The 13,959-nt window shown below is 47.8% G+C and overlaps 1 long non-coding RNA gene across 2 annotated transcripts; it reads left to right on the top strand.

The window, feature by feature from the left end:
• Positions 1-4,222: 4,222 nt before the first annotated feature.
• LOC125705885 (uncharacterized) lies at positions 4,223-9,276 on the top strand. Of its 2 annotated transcripts, none has more exons than XR_007381728.1 (3): positions 4,223-4,593; positions 7,876-7,975; positions 8,156-9,276. It is a non-coding gene; the product is annotated as an uncharacterized LOC125705885 (long non-coding RNA). The 2 variants fall into 2 exon arrangements; XR_007381727.1 differs by having other exon boundaries at positions 8,586-9,276.
• The last annotated feature ends 4,683 nt before the right edge of the window (positions 9,277-13,959 follow it).

Below are 13,959 nucleotides of genomic sequence, written 5' to 3' on the forward strand. Positions count from 1 at the left end.
GGGGCGGCGCCGTCTGATGGGCCACTTCTATGTCGGTGAAGATTATTGTGTGCGCAGAGCCTTTTAATTATAAGAAGCCCCCTCCACCTTTAAAATGGGGTATGAGGAGGAAGACCTAACGTTCTCTTTGGCTGGCAATCGATTGGGGGGGGGTGTTGTTAGTGACTAACAATCGGACTCTGGTTCCGCGCACTAGTCCCACCCACCTTAAAGCACACAGCCCCTATTCTGCCATGTAAATAACAGTGGGGAGATCACATAGTAGGCAGATATTCCCCTGTTTTAGCTTAACATTTTGTTCCACTGCACACAGTAATGCCTGTGTTCAGTCAACGAACTGCCTAATGTTCCCACCCCCGGTGTAGCAGCCAGGTGGCACTGTCCTGCATGCGCTGAGAATGGCCTGGGGCAGAGCATACTGGCATGGTGGGAATCTGTCAGGGGAGGGCCGGCACTGCCGTCAGGGGGGGGGGTGGGGGGGCGCTGGGTAGCAGCAGTTACCTCTGGTTAGCTGCGACCTTCTGACATCAGAGCCAGATGTTCTCCCTGCGTGCTAAAATCCTGGGGTTTCTTCAGGTACCACCACCGCCACCCTCTGCTCCACCCATCTCCACCCACTGGGGAGACCCTGATATGACGCAGGATTCAGTTCAGTGGTTAGCTGTCCTATAACTCCCCCCCACTCTCCACAAACATGGCCCAAAACCCCAGCCCCTCCCCCCACCAATTAGAGGCTAGCACAATGTAGCAAGTGAGTCTGAAGGCAAACATGGTGATAGCCTCTCAGATGTACTCCTGAGTTACTCAATAGCTAACTAAATAGCTAGTGAGTAGAGTCATAATATCACAGCTAGCTAGCTGGTTAGCAGAACACGCTGCTTCAGCATCTCCTAAATATAGAATGCGTTTATTTAATACTTAGTGTAGTTAGTGCTAGTGACCAATAGGGGGCCAAACCCAAACCTCAGGGGGCCCCTCACAGATGTGTGGTTTGAGTGGTGGTACTGTGATCTGTATTAGCAAGTCATGGGGGGGGGGGATCTCTGTTCACCTTCGTTTGCCATCAGCTTTACCCCTTGCTGGGGCTGTATGTGCTGCTGGGGCCATCGTCACTCACAGACCCAGACAGTTTCACCTTCTGCTCAGATACACAGTGGGGAAATGCAAACTGTCAGGTGTTGCGTGCTGATTGGTTCCCCATTCTGACTGCAAGCTATAAGAAGGGCCACCTCTGCCTGCCCTAGCTTACTGCAGTGCTATGAACCCAGGGTGGAGCTTCAGAAGTGGCTCACACCTCAACCCAGAAACCCTAAAGGCAGCCTCCCTATTGGCTAAAAGACAGAAACAGAGTTGTAAATTAAAGCACATGCAGTTATTGTTTTTAAAGTTATTAGTTATGATTTATTGGGTCCCTCCTTTGTTCCCGAGGACTGGGCTGATCTCAGTAACTGATATCTCATCAAACCTGCTTCCTTGCACCCTGGGAAGCTGCTGTGAGGTAATAAAAATGTACCAGCCGTTATGGGGTGTGCATGTTTGTGTGTGTATGTTTGTGTGTGTGTGTGTGTGTGGTCCTGTATGTATTACATTGTGAGGACCAAGTGTCCCCACAATGTGATAAAAACCTGATATTTCGACCTTGTGGGGACATTTTGGCAGCATCCACAAGGGGAAACTCAAAAATCAGCGACTGCAATCAAAAAACTAAAAATGCCAAGAGCCTTGTATTGAAATTGGTTCATTATGTATTGGTTCATTATGGTTAAGGTTAGGGCCTGGTAGCAATTAAGGTTGTCACAGTTAAGGTTAGGGTTATGTCCATAGAAATGAATGGAGAATCCCCATATAGATATAGATACTTTATCTGTGTGTGTGTGTGTGTGTGTGTGTGTGTGTGTGTGTGTGTGTGTGTGTGTGAGTGATGCTCGTTGTTTGTATTAAGCAGGAGGACGTACAGGAAATGCAAGGTTGTAAAATGACACAGTTCTGCATGGTGGTGCCTCCCGACTGATTAAAATTCCTTATGGTTGAACACACCCGGGGAGCCCTCTGCGTTCTGCTTTCCTTTAATGCCATTTCAGCGGAATTAGCGCAATCATCCGCAGCTAAACGAGGAAGATTGAGTAATCAGCCGTCACAGCGTGGAAGGAGGAGTGGTGACAGGCCAGGAACACTGAAGATGGGCAGCTGTGGAACGCAGAAGCAAATGTGAAATTAGGTGTCATTGATTGGAATGGATTACAGTAAATCTCATGTGCTCTGTTTGTGTGTTCAACTGCAGACCAATGCTCTCTCCTACATAAGTGCCTATCCTGCATCCTGCCTCTCCTGCATAGTCTCAGTGCATCTGCTGCATCCTGCCTCTCTTGCATAGTCTCAGTGCCTCTCCTGCATCCTACCTCTCCTGCGTAGTCTTAGTGCCTCTCCTGCATCCTGCCTCTCCTGCATAGTCTCAGTGCCTCTGCTGCATCCTGCCTCTCCTGCGTAGTCTCAGTGCCTCTCCTGCATCCTGCCTCTCCTGCGTAGTCTCAGTGCCTCTCCTGCATCCTGCCTCTCTTGCATAGTCTCAGTGCATCTGCTGCATCCTGCCTCTCCTGCATAGTCTCAGTGCCTCTCCTGCATCCTGCCTCTCCTGCATAGTCTCAGTGCTTCTCCTGCATCCTGCCTCTCCTGCATAGTCTCAGTGCCTCTCCTGCATCCTGCCTCTCCTGCGTAGTCTCAGTGCCTCTGCTGCATCCTGCCTCTCCTGCATAGTCTCAGTGCCTCTCCTGCATCCTGCCTCTCCTGCGTAGTCTCAGTACCTCTCCTGCATCCTGCCTCTCTTGCATAGTCTCAGTGCCTCTCCTGCATTCTGCCTCTCCTGCGTAGTCGCAGTGCCTCTCCTGCATCCTGCCTCTCCTGCATAGTCTCAGTGCCTCTCCTGCATCCTGCCTCTCCTGCATAGTCTCAGTGCCTCTGCTGCATCCTGCCTCTCCTGCATAGTCTCAGTGCCTCTCCTGCATCCTGCCTCTCCTGCATAGTCTCAGTGCCTCTCCTGCATCCTGCCTCTCCTGCGTAGTCTCAGTGCCTCTCCTGCATCCTGCCTCTTCTGCGTAGTCTCAGTGCCTCTGCTGCATCCTGCCTCTCCTGCGTAGTCTCAGTGCCTGTCTTGCATCCTGCCTCTTCTGCGTAGTCTCAGTGCCTCTCCTGCATCCTGCCTCTCCTGCGTAATTTCAGTGGCTCTCCTGCATCCTGCCTCTCCTGCATAGTCTCAGTGTTCTCTCACAGTAGCACTGAGTAGCATAGTTTAATCTTTAGTTTGATAGTACAAATCTACCTCTGCTCTGTGTGTGTGGCCAGTCTGGCTAATTGGCCCAAAGAGTGTGTGTGAATGTATGTCTATAAGGCGAAATCCACTGGCTTGTGATCTCTCCAGGCAAGGCCACTCCCTGTTCCTGCCATCACAGGCTGGGAGTTTGAACAAAGTTCTGCGATAAATCAGCTGGCTGTCATTAATAACCCCCCCGCAGGAGACAAAGTTCCCAAGTTCCAAGAATATGAAACAGTGGTTTTTCATTATTGAGTCATAATAATTAAAGCTTAAATCATCATAATAACGAAAAAATTAAGTGACACCTTGTGATCAACACACACACACGCACCCACAAATCATTTTAATGATAAATAATTTTGGTGGCAAATCATTTCTGGGAGAAATCATTAATGTAGCTGACACCTTTGATGGGAGTTTGCAGCTAAGCCCTGGTCTTAGGGGCCCCTGTTACCCCCACCAGCAGGGGGCATCTAAGGGCAGCTAGGCAATGGGGCTGAAGAAGAGCCAGTGACACCCAAGCTGAAGATGACCTTTGAAAGAAGGATTTTGCCCAGCCTTGCGACGTGTCACTCTGGGTGTACGCTCACGTCTGCATACATCAGTAGTTCTACAATTAATTAATTACATGGCTGCTTGTCATCTGGTTTGCCTTCACTCCCTGTTTTGAATCTGGTCCTGGCCAGCATGAACATGCTCCACACCGATTCCCCCCCCCCCCATACTGTCACGCTACACTAGGTCCTCGACAGGCCATCACTGCTCCCCAACCCCATGCCCGGTGATCCTGCTGGTTTTCTTGCCTCTCAGACACTGCCCCCTTGCCCACCCCCCCCCCCCCCCCCTATACTTCAGACCTCCCTTTAAATTTGCACGGGGGTGAGCAGCTCAGCTCAGTCGCCTGTAGTAACATATTTGCGTGAAGCCTTAAGGATCTGGGGCATGATGGAGTTTGTTTACATGGGGGCTGTATGCTGCTTCGGTTTCTTTTATTTTAATAAGTTGCTGAGATCGGATTTGCCTGTCATTCAGCCATTTGGCTTCTAATCGCGCTTAATGAAAGATTTATCTTCATGCTAATTGGAGATGAAAGATCCTCGTTCAGCCATGATCCTGCCTCAAATGTCAGGACCGAACCAGAAAGGAACTACAGCCAACCAATCAAGTTGCAGCATCAACATGACCAGTCGGGCTGCAGTGTCAAATTGACCAATCGGGCAGCAGCCTGAACTTGCTGTACAGATTTATGATGATGTGATTCTCTGTACCACTTCTCCATGATGGTAAGGGAGGGGTCTGATGGGGGGGGGGTCTGATGAAGATTCAGGGGTAATTTAATGGTTTGGAAAAGACTGTGTGGGTGTTTCTCTTTCTTTTAATTAGTTTACTTTGCTTAATGAAAGATTGAGCTGGTGATGCGGGTGGGGGGGGGGGGGGGTACAGGTGGATATTTCATCAGGCTGTGATGAGTTTCCTACCTGGGATTCAGATCAATGCTGAACCCAGCCCCCACCCCCAGGAACCCACCTGCCCCCCTTTTTGAGTGGAATCAGGACCATGTGGTGTGTGTGATTAACCTCAGCGGTATTGTGGGAACTGCAGCCCAGTGCATAAGAAAGCTGTGACATGGCCAAGGGTGGGGGGCGTTTACTGTTTCACTGGTTGTCACTAACCTCCTGTGGGGAGGGGGGCACACATTATCAGCAGGCCATTTGGGGGACACGTTAGCAGCAGGCCGCTGGTGTGGGGGGGAGACATATTAACAGCAGGCCGCTGGGGGGCCACACATTAGCAGCAGGCTGCTAGGAGGAACACATGTTAGCAGCAGGCCGCTGGGGGGGGCACACACATTAGAAGTAGGCCGTGGGGGGGAACACATGTCAGCAGCAGGATGTGGGGGAACAAACGTTATCGGCAGGCCACGGTGGGGGGGGGGGACACACGTTAGCAGCAAGTTGTTAGAGGTGCACACATTAACAGCAGGCCACGGGGGGGATAAACGTTAGCAGCATGCTGCTGGTGGGGTGGTGGGGTGGGGGGGTTGGGATTATGGTTGTGTCCCAGCCATGGGGAGTGACACATGTCATCCAACTCAACTGAGGAGAAAACCAGTTGGGGACAATAAAAAAAGACCTGTAATTTTATAACCTATTAAAGTTGTTTGCAAGCGTATCTGTGCGTGACAGGTATTATGGGATGTTCTGTCAGAGTCAGTTCATGTGAAACGTGTGATTATGTGTTAAGGATTCACACCATGTCCGCGATCGGGGCCAAGGCTCCGCCCACAACCGGCTATACGGGGCCAAAACCGGTCGAGCTGGTACTCACAGTTCGCTAGTATGTATTTACTTGTTTGCCTATTTACTGGGGCCGGGGTTTGGGGAGTCGGTGGTGTCACGAGAGCCCCTACCACCCACAGTCCCTCGTTACCTCCTGTGAGATGGGACGCGCTTGTCCCGGCCGGCAGGAGTGCCCCTCTCAGCGCTGCCGTAATTATGGGGTACTGTGCACACGGCTGCTCTCAGACTTATATGTCCCTCAACACAAACACGCTGCATTTCTGGTTTTCTTACATGGTTTGCTAATGGCTCGTTTCCCTGTGTGGGTGTGTGTGTGTGTGTGCAGGTTCCTACTCACCCCGAGCTGATATCGGTTAGCTATGAGTCTCCCAGGTAACAGGGAATGTTCCCAGAAGTTTAGCTAACAAAGGTCTTATTTAAAGTCGGCAACTTTTGTAACATTATTTCCACATTTTACATTTTAACAAAGGTTTCGTCTCTCACAACATGCAGGACGAAGGACTTGAAGGCAGGCGTTAGGCAAAAAGGGGTTTTATTAACTGAACAGGAGCAGGGAAACAAACGAGGCCGCAAGGGATCATAACAAGAAAGCAGATGCAGGGAAGGACATGGGCAGGCAGGAGGGGCGACATCAATGACCGGACAGGGGCTGATGAGACAAACAGGCACTTAAATTCAAAGACTAACAAGGGGCAACAAGCAACAGGTGTGGCTCATCAGGGCCACATTATAAAAATATGAAATGTGTTCACCACAAATACACCATCAAGTCTGGAACCCATGACCTCAGAGATGTAAAGCAACAGTGTTACCTGCTGCACAGCCAGGCCCTTTAGTTGGAGTGATGTTATTATTCTTAGATGTAGTAGTTGTTGTAGTAGTGGGAAAATATTCTGGGAGCATCAGGAAAATTGGACACTTTGAATGGTTCCATACCTTAATTGTAACGTTTGGTAAAGAACATTTTGGGTAGTATGGTCTCCCGCAGTGCATTTTGGGTATGGTCTCCCTCAGTGAATTCTGGGTAGTATGGTCTCCCTCAGTGAATTCTGGGTAGTGTGGTCCCCCACATTTTGTCATGTTTTGCTAATAGTTTCTGGCCCCACCTGAAAGCTCTGTGAAACCCCTGGCTGCAAACCGTGACCTTGAGCCACGCAGCAGTTGGGGGATGGTTTATTGGAGCAGGAGTTGTTGCACACAAAACCCCACCTTCCCCCTGGGTTACTGATGGGGTTCCCCTCTCAGTCAAGCAGGGGTGGGAGCCTTCCTGAGTTATGTGTATCCATATCTTGGTGAAGCTGGGGGGTCTATTGCTAAGGCGACTGGGCACAATATCAAAGTACATATCAGTAGATTTCAGATAAGCAGTATCTCTGTTCTGACAGACCACACTTTGCATGGCAGTTGTTCTGCTTCCCTCTAGTTCAAAAATGTCCCTCTGGGATTAATGAAGTAAATCTTATATTATCTTATGTATGTTGTGGTTCAAAGCCTGTTTGAGCATCCAGTAAAATGTGTGCTGTGCGTGTCTCATCTTGGCTACAGAGGATTGCATCACCCTAAACTGGAGTAGGGGCTACTTAACGTGTCATCACAGTCCCACATCAGTTCTGCTTCTACCACCTGCAGAATCCAGGTGTGTGTGTGTGGCCACCTTGGTCAGGAGAGCTGCTAACCCTGGAGAATTGTAGCATCTCCTCCAGCAGAGGGGTGTATGTGTATGTGCGCGAAAGTTAATAAAGTACCATTAACTTTATTTGATCTATGCCTGGTATCCTAGCTGTCTTTCACACTGGTTCTGTCTGTGCAGACAACTTGACATACCCTAAATCCCATCTTATCAGCCACACTAGACCTTTCGCCGCAAGTGGGAGACTGAGAAGGAGTGGAGCCGTAAAAGAGTTCCAGGACCCCTAGGAGGGGCTGTGAGCTTTGTGTGCACCCTTAAGTGAGGCTTTAGATCAGTGTTTCCCAATTCGCTCCTCGGTGTTCCCCTGACAGTCCATGGTTTGCTCCCTCCAAACTCCATCCCATTCAGTTTAAGATGCTTTAGATCCATATCAGGGGTCAGTAATGGTTGTGCCTGGTGACAGAGTGAAGCTGACCTTGGTCTTGGTGATGGAGAATGATGAGCCTCCTCCTTGAGTATTACTTGCTAGATCAGAGCCCCACAGGCTCCACACTCCAAAGATCTCACACAGGTGTTCCTCTGGCCTGTTTTTTTCACTGCAGCTTTGGTATTCATTTAAATTTCCTGTTTTGCAGGCCTACAGCAGTGCAGTGCTGGAGTAACTAAAGTTGATTAAAGCTTCTTAAATACTGCCAGAACGAAGGGTAAAGCCCTGGTACAGGTTTGTTCCCCAAGGTACATACAACAGTAATGTAACCCTAATGGTACAAAAATGTTTCTCAGAGTCCATTTCTGCATCTTAAAGGTTCCTTTACCTGCAGCTAAGGGTACAACTAGCAGACCCTTAAGGGTACAGTTCTAGTGACAAGTAATTGTACCTTCAAATGTACAAATTGGTGCTTCTCTTTCTGACAGTGGAGTGTGTTAAGGACTCTTGGTATCCAGCATTTCACAGGAGATACCCCCCGAGCTACAAATGCTGCCACAGCTTCGATCTCACTGCTTTGTTTGTGGTGCTGCGGCCTTGTCCATTAACAGACTGTCACGGGTCGCAGATAAGGAGTCACTAAAGGTAAATGTTGCTATGCTGGCTTATGTACTGTTTTACTCACATTGAAAACACAACCTGCATAGCTAAATATTTTAAAGGGGTTTATTCCTCCCAAAATAATGCATCTATGTGTGTTTCACTCTGATTATGGAGCCTGGGTCGAACCCCTCCCCCACTTCTGAATGGTCCGTCCCAAAGCATGGCAACACAAGTTGTTTCATTTGTAAATTTCTTATGTTCTTATCTTCTTTTGGCTTTTAACCCTCGTTTCTCTCTCCATTCATTTCTTTGAAGGGGGTCGTTGTCCCAAACGTCACATACTGTGTCAGTTTCGGAGTTGCAGAGAATCTGAGCTTGGCACAGACGCCTGAACACAAACCACCTTCCAGACCTGGTTACTGCCAGCTTTTGATGAGCTCTCCCTGATCCAAAACCCAGAGGGCAGGTTTGGTTTGACGGGGCCTCAGCCATCATGTTTTCTGTGCTTGTGTGACACCGCTTGGAACCATCATTCTTGCACAGGTGCCAGCGGTTGGCTGGATCCGAAAGGCTCGTCGTGGTGCAGCAAGATTTGTGAACCATAAGTGTTTTGTGGAAAATGCTTCAGCTTAAGTTCTCTGGTGCTTCTTTGGTGGTTTTACAATTTTATCTGCAATTGTTACGCAATCGACCCTGAGGGTTTCTGCAGAAGGAAAACACACCAATTGCTCCTCTTCTCCACTCTCAAATACAGTACATGCACCTTTCCACTAGATCCTACAGGGAACTTTAGTGCATTGAGGTGCACATACATCTTCAGACTTCCCAGGATCGTTAATGTCTGTATTCAGTAATCATGAGCCTGTGTTTTACTGTATGTCTAAAAGGTCTGAAATTAAATATTTATTTCCCAATCTAATATAATCTAATCAGTTGTTACTCATCAATCATTCATCCTTTATCGAAATGGCGTTTGCTGCCAGAGCATGTAGATTTGTTGATCATCCAGGATGGGCTTTTCAGACACAGTAACACCATTGTGTCTGGTGCCCATGATCCTAATATGTTAATCAGTCATTATATCCGTTAGTAAAATCCGTGTTCGTGTTGAAAATAACCATGTCACTGGGTTACTGTACACCGTTGGCAGGAGATACTGCTAGTGCTCAATCCTTGGCTTCTACAGTGACATATTTCTATGCTTTTCATGTCGCCACCTTCTGCACAAAAGTACAGTTCAGGTTTTTCTTTAAACTGGATATTGCTGCATAACCCCTGAATGATTTTTCTCAACTCGCTACACCATTGACCTCTAATGGGAGGGTTTTTCAGAACAAACAGAGACGGCCGACCCTGGACCCTGCCTCAAGGCCGTGGGAAAGACCCCACGGTGCTTCGAGTAACTGGCTGCCCCAGATAGAATATTGTTTTTATGACAAGGAAGGGAAACGAATGAGGTAGGAGATGGAGATGTGGAGTCTTCTGCTCCTCGGCTTCCAGTCGCTTCCTAAAACCACACGTGTAATGGTGTTAGGAAATGAGTGTTAGAGCCAGATTAAAGCCTGTGTACACACTGAGACGAATTGCAAAACATCGGCGAATGAGAACCGCCACTGGTAAAGGTTATCAGCTTAGCTAAATCCACCTGCTAAAAGCGCTTCGTCATTAATTTTCACATTTAGCCGACTTGCTTTCAGATGACATGTCCGCATTTCTTCCTTCCAATAAGACTTTATGAAGGTTGGTACCGTTACCTGTCTTCTGGGCAAAATCCGGTAGCCGTGGAAACAACACTGCCTTGTGTTTCCCGTTCTCAGAACCTCCAGACACTTGAAGACTTTGAATCGTCAGGTTGTCAGGGTCATCTGCAGCGTGCTTCTCCATGCTAAAATAGGAGCGTATTTCAAAATTTCATCATAACAGTGGGAGCCCGTGACTTTCAGTTGAGGAGTGAACCTCTGAGAGATCTATACTCATCCACACTGGAAGAATCGAGGGACTGACCACAGAGATTTGAGTGGTGAATTAAGGTGTATTTGTCACTCTGTATTCTCATTTGGAGGAACGTAGATGTGCTGTTTACAGATGATGGACTCCGCGGGTCACATGACAGAAGTGGCCAGGACTTCCTGTTTCCCGCGGAGCCTGTGAAGTTTGGTCTGGATCTCCAGGAAGCAATAAAGGGAAGAAAACTGACGTGCTCGTGTGGAAATGATCTGGGAGAATTTATGAAGTTCAGGTAAACTGGTTTAAGCCTGGACTCTCTAAGAGTTTCCCAGAGAACCGAAAGGTGAAAGGAGTCCAGAAGTGATTTTCACTCCACACACTTTAAAAGCAAATAGCCACTCTGGGGGAATCTGGGTAGATGGCTTGAACATTAACTCTGACTTCCAGCTTGGTTTAAACTGTAATTGTGCAGGGGCCACTTCCGGAGTGTTCTGGAATTCGGGACAGCAGGTAAACTCCCTCACCTCCCCTCTGCTCCTCTCTCACCTGGCCTTTGGAAATGAGCAGGTCCCGGTTATGTTTTTGGTGTCGAAATGGACAAATTTGGAGACACTGCATGCCCATTGTCAGCTCACAGTGGTCTGCTCCAAGAGTAACCGGCCCAGCACTGAATCAGTGACCTTGTCCAGTGTTATCATGCCGTCAGACGAATCCATAGTGTGGGCTAGATTCCTGTGGGCAGCGGCAGTATATGTTTAATCCTCAAAGCTTCTCTTGTGGTATTTCCCAGCCCACTAACCCTTCCTGGGACATGATGTTCCTGATACAGAATGCTCTAGAAATGATATGTCTGCTCCTCACTCTCCTCGCTTGATCCTGAAAGAAAGATTTGCTGGATGGGGAGACTCAACACCAGCTTCCTGACATTCTTCCATCCCGGATTGTGCTCTGGATCCTACGTAACGTTCCACAACCTTTGAAGGTTGGTGTCATATCTTTACGCTCCACCTTCCTGGCAACACGATATCCCTATGGGGAAGAAGCAGGTAGACTTTCCCCAATGTCATGTTCCTATCTCCAAACCCTCATTTCCCTACAAGCGGCAGGCAAGGAGAACTGCTACCACACCCCACCATTATCCTGGTTCTCCTGAAACAAACACGGACAAGTGCAGGCATGTCCACAACCAGGACGACCCCCCCAACACGGAAGGCATCTCACCTTCTCAAGTCGTACTGATTCAATAGCAAGCTCCAAGGAACGTCTTAACGAACTTAAAATGTCATATTTCAAAGACACTCAAGGTTGGAGACACTAAGTGCTGATTGGGATCTGCTACAAAAGCATCCCAGTGTTGTTTTGAGTTGGGTACTCACTCTGATATCCTACTAACATGAGCGATGTTTAATGGAGGGAAAATTTGCGTGAAGTTTTTGCTGGGCCTCTGTGTTGGAAAGCCAAGGAAAAGCCTGTAAAACAAGGTCATTTAAATTGGCCCGTGGGTAAGAATTTGAGGTAAAATAACAGACAGTGTGTAATTCAAGTCAAGGCCAGTGTTGACGTTGAGTGCGGCGTACAGGACTGTCTCTAGCATAACTCTGTCTCTTTTCCTTGTTTGGGTTTTGCCTCTCCGTGTTTGCAAGCCTCTGGAGAATGACCTCCATTATTTATTGCCCTAGCATGGTCACTCCCCCGGTGTTGGGCGCCTGTTGCATCTGCACCCCCTTATCTGTATGAGATCCCAGGAGGTCGCTTGGTTGCCCTTGCCCTCCCTCCCACACAGTGAGGCCGCACCGTTAGCGCAGCAGTAAGCCTGCTAATGCTACCGCTAACTCACATCCCATACACTCAGGATGGCCTGTTAGTGTGACATTTAGCCTGTCTCAGAGCCAAACACTTAACAGTAGCACTGGGCACCCTGTTGATGTTACATAAAGCTGGCCTTCCAAATACTTCTGAGATCAGACATTCCCTGCTTTTCAAGATTATAGACAAACTATTACTGTTACACATTATCCTGGAACACAGAAAGTACACAGAACACAGAAATCTTCAATGCCATTCAGTCCTCCTGAGAGCTATGACCTGAAAGCTTACAAAGACAAACAGCGTCTATGGCTACAGTGCTGTGACCAAACCCAGAGGATCTCGGCAGAGCTGTTAAGGATATGTTGAATGTTTCCTGTGACCTGCAACCTGCATCTAGTTCTCCTGCAAATATTTTGGAAACTGTAGCCTGTGTCATGTATTCTTCTGCTCTCCAGCAGGACTTGCAGCCACTGATTGAACCCATGGTTGTAGGATGAAGCCAGCTAGGTGTGTCCATTATTTTATATATATATATATATATAAAATATATATATATATTCCTTTTTTTATTAATCCAGTAGACACTGTATCTAAAGCGAGATGCATTTGAGAAGGCAGGGTCAGCCAGTTATTGGAGCAAACAGGAGTTATAGAGTTTGCTCAACAGTAAAATCGCTATGCTGACCCCTGAGATTTGACCCAACAACCTTCTGATCCTCAGCATGGCATTCCGAACCTCTGAGCCACACTCCAGTACCAGAAAGCAGACATTGAGCTCCAGTTGTCCACACACATCCAGCTGTTGTTCTGACTGTCTACTAAATATTCATTTTAAGGAACCCGTTTAAGGGTGAGCGTGCGTATGTGTGTGCTATTAGGTTGAAAGAAGTCATGGAATGTACCGGAACAGTGGTTTGGCTTTGAAGGGAGCTGGAGACACATTTACCAGGGTGAATGTTTAACCTCTCTGGTATGTACCTGCTAGGTTGGATCACCCCCAAACACCCTCCCCCCATTAATGTCCAGATCTAGGAGTTGTTTGAACTGAGAGCTTCCAGTGGGATCCTAAAGGTGGCCGTATACTTCGAACAACATCCAGACAAAACAAAATCGAAGACGCAGTTGGGAATAATCTATTTCACACTTAAAACAATGCTGTCACCTTGTCATGCTACAACCCGAGAGGACGCAGAATGTTTTTCATGCAGCAGACCCAAATACAGAAGGCAAATATACATATTGTGGCGAGTGCGTGAGTCTTTTTATTAAAGGAGATGATAGCTGTTTTAAAATGGAAGTTGCTCTCTTTATTGACAGCCAGTATTTGTTTAATACTAGCAGTGACATAAAGAGAGAAAGCCAACAATTTAAACGACACTGACGGCTACATGCTAACGAAACACACACATTCGATGGCAAACATTACACGATTAAGGTATTTATTATTTGCAACATAAATTCCGGAATGCACACATTAATTTACGCTATTTAAAGTGCAGCGCGGTGCAAAGCATGTGGGCAGCTGCAAAATTAGTCCTGCTGACCAACCGCTGAGCGCCACATTATGTCAGCCAATCGTGGACAGTGGGTGGGATCAGAACGAATGAAGAAGTTAAGCTGGGGGAAGCTGCACAAGTGCTACGCTGAAACGGTGATCGCTACAGTGATCGTATTGCCAAAGCTACTTCGATCCCGTGGATTTTGTCTGAAGTATAGGAACGCCATTGTGCTCAAGTGTCTGGTTGCCATGGAAATGTTGTGTAATAGGTCCAGCAGTACAACAAGCATCAGTGTGTAATGAGTCTGCATTGGCGTAATTAATAAGTATATCAGTCTAATGGGCTTTTACTGTCACTGTCTCTGACTCATGAGTACAGCGGCTGGATTAGGACACATTGCTGTCCCGTCTCACACAGGATTTCCCTCCCATTTC

Source organism: Brienomyrus brachyistius, chromosome 13 (assembly GCF_023856365.1).
Source record: "Brienomyrus brachyistius isolate T26 chromosome 13, BBRACH_0.4, whole genome shotgun sequence".
Taxonomy (NCBI): Eukaryota; Metazoa; Chordata; class Actinopteri; order Osteoglossiformes; family Mormyridae; genus Brienomyrus; species Brienomyrus brachyistius.